The sequence below is a fragment of the Balaenoptera borealis genome (genome assembly GCF_965194805.1).
Source record: "Balaenoptera borealis genome assembly, chromosome: 17".
Taxonomy (NCBI): Eukaryota; Metazoa; Chordata; class Mammalia; order Artiodactyla; family Balaenopteridae; genus Balaenoptera; species Balaenoptera borealis.
Window position 1 is genome coordinate 58,966,552 of NC_138876.1, and position 6,000 is coordinate 58,972,551.

Here is a 6,000-nt window from a genome sequence, read left to right on the forward strand (position 1 = left end):
CCCCTTCCAGTGGTTCCTTCTCTATCAGATCTTTCTTGTTTGCTCACTACTTTGATAAATTCAACCTCTATCTCTTTAGAACGCCCTCTATAATAAGTACAAACATACTTATACTTATTTCCATCTGCGTTTCCCTTTCATATAACCTCCTTGATGCCCTCTCTTTTACCATTTCCTGTGGTTTTCTCTGACTCTAAATACTGAATGTGCCAAGGTTAAAGCCTTCGAGCTTTTGCTCTCTACTTACACCCATTCTCTTGGTGATTTCATCCACTTCAGACTGCAAACACCATCTGTACAGGACAACTCCCACATCTATAGTTCCTGCTTAGAATTCTGTCCTGAACTCCAGACCCATATATAAAACAGTATCGTCTATGACTTCACTTGGTCGTCCAGCGGGATTTCACAGTTAACTTGTCCAAACAAAACTCCTGACCCTTGCTCCCTCCCACAAACCCCATCTCAGTCTTCTCCATCCGGCCAGGAATAACAACATGCTTCCCATCGCTCAGGACCAAAAATGCTGGCGTCAGCTTTTATTCCCCTTTCTCCCTCATGCCCTACAATCAATCACCAAGTCTGATTGGCTCTACTTTCGAAATAGATCCAGAATACAACCACTGGTCTCCGTTTCCACTGCTATTAACTTGGCCTGAGCCACGATGATTTCTCACCTGAATTAGCCTCCTAACTGCTTCTGTTCTTGCCCTTTTAGTAATTTTCCCAACGGAAACCTAAGTGATACTATGAGAATGTAAGTCAGATCATGTCACTCCTCCACTAAAATCATTCCAGCAGGTTCTCATCTCACTCTTAGTGAAAGCCAAAGTCACTTTCACTAGTCTCTGTTCCCTCCCTGACCTCACCTCCTCCTACTCTAGCCCTGCTTGAAATACTGGCCTTCTTGCTTTTCTTCCACTGCTCCAGGCATATTTCCACCCCAGCGCTTTTGCACTCAGTGTTCCTGCTGCTACTTGCTGCTCTGCCTGGAACATTTGTTTCCCATATACCGTTGCTGCTTGACCTGCATCTGGCCTTTGTGCAAATGTTACTTTCTCAGTGGGGTCTTCCCTGATCACACTATTTAAAATTGATAGTCCCTAATCCTAATATTCTCTATCTTGCTTTCCAGCCTTACTTTCCTCCATATCACTATCTAAGAGGATATATTTTACTTATTAAGTTATTTTCTATCTCTCCCCACCAGAATCTAAGTTTCATCAAAATTCACTCTTCCAACCTCAGTGCCAGGCAGTGCCTATCATATAATAAAGACCCTAAAACTGTTGTCTATTATACTCCTCAGCCTGTAGCCCAGAGTAGAGAACACATTAGGTCTTTGATAAATGCTACAGAATGGATCAGTTCATTTGTGACGGAATATATTTTCTTTTTATCATATATCTAAGCTATCCTAAGATCACTCTGAAGGCAACTCCAATCTCTAGTTCTATTCTAAATCTCTCTTCCAAACCTGAAACTTGCAGTACCAACAGCCTCTTGTTTATCTCATCCTAGAAGGTATAGATCCTCCAAATTCAGTCTAAAGTTAAACACATCTCTGGATACTCACTGCCCAAGCTCAGTTAGCTTTCTAATTTTTTTATTAGCGCTCAAGACCTTATCAGCCCTCAGTCAACAGTCATTTTGTATGCACTGACTTCTATGTCCTTGTATCCAAATAATTATCAAACCCTGAGTCTAGCTATATATACAACATTTCTCTAGTTTGTCTTTTCCTTTCATTCTCACTGATAACACCCTCACCAGACCTTGACTATCTCTTTATTCCATCAATCCAGTCAGCCATTCAGTCCTTCATCCACCTCTTCATACATCAGCAAACATTTATTTAGTCCCCACTGCACTAAGTACTTGGCCCATATTGTACAAAATGTGCCATCAAATGGTGTCCTTGACCAGAAAAAAGTCACTGGGTAGGACAAATTGATACAATAGCATTTGTTTCAATCCTTTAACTGTATTATTAACTGGGTAAGCAAAGCCAACTCCTGAATCATGGAGTCAAATCATGGAGTCAAAACCCATGTCAGTCTTGGGTTTTGAATTTTCCTGGAGATAAAGGCAAGGGACAAATATGGTCCACTTGCCATCTGTGTGCTGGTTCTCACCCCTGGGAATATCTTCTTTTGCATTTTGTAAACACCGTCTCTCCTGCTGCCAAACTGGACAATTAGATTAACAGTTCCTACTTCTTCTGGTGCTGTGGCAAGGGATATCATTCAGCTAAGGGCTACATGGCTCAGTTCCTCCTGTGACCACTCATACCATCTACCCAAAAGGCCACTTCTAGGAAATGCACCAGAACATCTACCTCAGTTCCTCTCTGATCTTGGAAAGGGATCATATTCTATATAATTAGATTTATTTACGTGCTTTTGTTAACACTTGCTCTCCCCAGAACCAGATGTATAATGAGAACAGGATCTGTGTTTTAGGAGTCTCTTGTACCGTCAACATTGTTTGAATATATTAGGGGGTTTGTGGATGTTGAAAGTAATTGAATAGAATTGCTTACAGGTCACACTCAGTTTGAATATATCATACAGCTGTTTTGGCATTAGAAAGAGCTGCATATAATGTAGGCAGTAGGAACTATACATCCAAACAATAACATTTTACTCAAGGAAGAGTCAAGAGGTCGTTCTTTCTTTGATTCAGCCAATGAGGAAATATTCCCCTGGTCTTTAAGGATGAGGATTATAACACCAGCTCCCTCTATTGGTCCTTTTAGAAAAGATGTGGCATTTGAAACTATTTTGAGCAGCCACAAAAATAGAAGACACCCTCCCTCCAAAGTAAGATACATTTGAAATATTATTTATCCAACCATGCCATTCTGAATATATAAGGAAGAAATATATAATATGGTTTTTTTAAAAAAAATTATTAGCACCTTTAATTATTATTTATTTATTATTATTATTTTTTTGGCTGTGTTGGGTCTTCGTTTCTGTGCGAGGGCTTTCTCTAGTTGCGGCGAGCGGGGGCCACTCTTCATCGCGGTGCGCAGGCCTCTCACTATCGCGGCCTCTCTTGTTGCGGAGCACAGGCTCCAGACGCGCAGGCTCAGTATTTGTGGCTCACGGGCCTAGTTGCTCCGCGGCATGTGGAATCTTCCCAGACCAGGGCTCGAACCCGTGTCCCCTGCATTAGCAGGCAGATTCTCAACCACTGCGCCACCAGGGAAGCCCTATAATATGGTTTTAAGTGGCAATTTCATACAGTGTCTCCTTCCCTGTTGATTATAATGATCAACAAATATATACTATGTTTAGGAGATCAATGATAATGGAGTCTAGCATAAACATACGATTTTAGGCTCTTTGAAGATAGTGGTTATCAAGTTTTTGTCTGCATAAGGAAAATCTGGACAAGTGGTTTGCAAGCTTTGGTAAGCATCAGAAATCCCCTGGAGGGCTTGATAAAACATGGATTGTTGGGTCCGACCTGCAGCATTTCTGATCTAGTAGGTCTGCCTTGGAGCTGAGAGTTTGCATTTATCATGTTCGGAGAACCACTTCTCTGGGTCATGCTACTAACTGTGATCTACAAGTCGGCAGCATCAGCATCACCTGGGAGATCTGAGAGACTCTCAGGCCTATCCCAGACCTACTGAATCAGAATCTTCTTTCTCAAACGATTCCTAAGTGATTTGTATGCACATGTGAATTTGAGAGGCATTAGAACAGGGGTGGCAAAATTTTTCAGTGAAGGACTGGATAGTAAACATTTTAAGCTTTCCAGGCTGTAGAGTTTCTGGCACAACTACTCAACTCTGCCATCTTAACACAAATACAGCCACAGACTAAGACTGGCTTTGTGTCAATAAAACTTCACCTCCAAAAACAGGCTGTGGGCTGGATTTCGTCCACTGGTCATAGCTCACTGACCTCTAGCTTCGTACATAGGTGTGTTTTTGTGGGGTTATTTTGTTTGTTTGTTTGTTTTTTTAAGTAGTTTTATCTCGCACGGTCTCTGTTTCTGTGGTTCTAGGGTTGGACCTGCTATTTGTATTTTTAACAAGCACCTGGAAAATTTTGATTCATGTGGTCAGCATACCACACTTTGAGAAACACATTCTGCCATCATTTTTTTCTTGTAGTATCTAATTATTTTATTAGATATATATGGTTTTCTTGTAAATCGCTCACAACAAGACAAATTAAAAGCTCTGATCCATTATTCCTTTCAGCCATACCCTCCATGTTTTTCCAAATGTGTCCCACACAGGGTTGGGCTGGTACTAATAGTATGTATTTTTCCCCAATGGAGCAAACTGAGCACTAGAAGGAAACTTGGCTCTTGGAAAAGTTGCTACTGCATATATTTTCCCATCAGGAAGGAGGACAAACTGCATGTACATTTAAGCAGGAAACTCACTACAGAAGGAAGTTAGAAGCCATGAGAAGTGCGCATCCTTCTCCTTTATTGCTTCTCTAAATTTTCAAACCAAAACTCAACTGCTCTAGCTAAACTCTTCAGGGAATAGTTTTATGATTAAGGCCAAAAAAAAAAAAAAGAGTACTGTGCATTTATTTTCTCTCAATTCTATATCAAGCAGAGAAAGGGAGGGAAAACAAAGCCAGCTGTGAAATGGACTTTACTCTCATTCTCTAAATGGTTAGTTGTTTCTTTCATAAAAGTAGATTTGAATTTACCTTTTCATCACAATTATCCCATCTCTCTCACCAACACTCCTTTCTCCCAAAGACACTAGCTCTAAAGTAAGTCTGTGAACTTTTCTGCTGCCATTCTTCTTATTTTGCTTAAAAGAGTTCTAGGAAGCAATACATGAAAAAACCTTAATTGCTAATGAACAAAGATGAACATTCTAAACATTATGTTTTTAACAGTTTTTTCAAAGACATGTTTTTCTCAAAGTGTGTAAAAAGATGTTTAGAATTTTCTTAGCCATTTTTTCCAGCTGCCTTAAAGCGTAGCTTTAAATTGTCATGTTCTTGGGGGCTAATATTTTTTTAAAATATTTTCCAAACTATTTAAACAATACTGTTCATTGTTAAAATTTTTTAAATACAGATTAATGATGAAAGAAATCATGCATAACACCCCTAGTCAAAGATAATCTCTACTAACTTTAAAAAAATAATTTGAGGTAAAATTCATATAACATAAAATTAAATATATATTTTTTTAATTTTATTAAAATACAGTGGATGTACAATATTACATTACAGGTGTACACTATAGTGATTCACAATTTTTAAAGGTTATACTCCAATTATAGTTATAAAATTATCCCCATTCCCCTATCCCACAGCCCCTGACAACCACCAATTCATGTTCTATCTCTATGGGTTTATCTATTCTGGATAATTCATATAAATGGAATCATACAATATGTGACCCTGTGTGTCTGGCTTCCTTCATTTAGCATCTTTCTAAAATTCATACACCTTATAGCGTGTATCACTAATTAATTCCTTTTTATGACTGCATAATATTCCATTGCAGAGATATACCCCATCTGTTCATCCATTCATCCATGGATTGGATGTTTCCATCTTTGGCTACTGTGAAATAATGCTGCAATGAATATTGTGTACACATAGTTGTTTGAGTAACGGTTTTCAATTCTTCTGGGTATATATCTAGCAGTGGAATTGCTGTGTCATATGGTAATTCCATGGTTAACTTTTTGAGGAACCACAAAACTGTTTTCCATAGTGGCTGTACCATTTTACATTCCCACCAGCAGCATATAAGTGTTCCAATTTCTTCACATCCTTGTTAACATTTATTTTTGTGCATTGTCTTAAATTATATCCATCCTTGTGGGTGTAAAATGGTACTTAATTGTGATTTTGATTTGTATTTCTCTAGTCACCATGATGTTGAGCATCTCTTCATGTGTTTGTTAGCCATTTGTATACCTTTGTTGAAGAAATGTTTATTCATGTCCTCTTTTCATTTTTTTTAATTTGGTTTGTCTTTTTTGCTGTTGCGTTGTAAGAT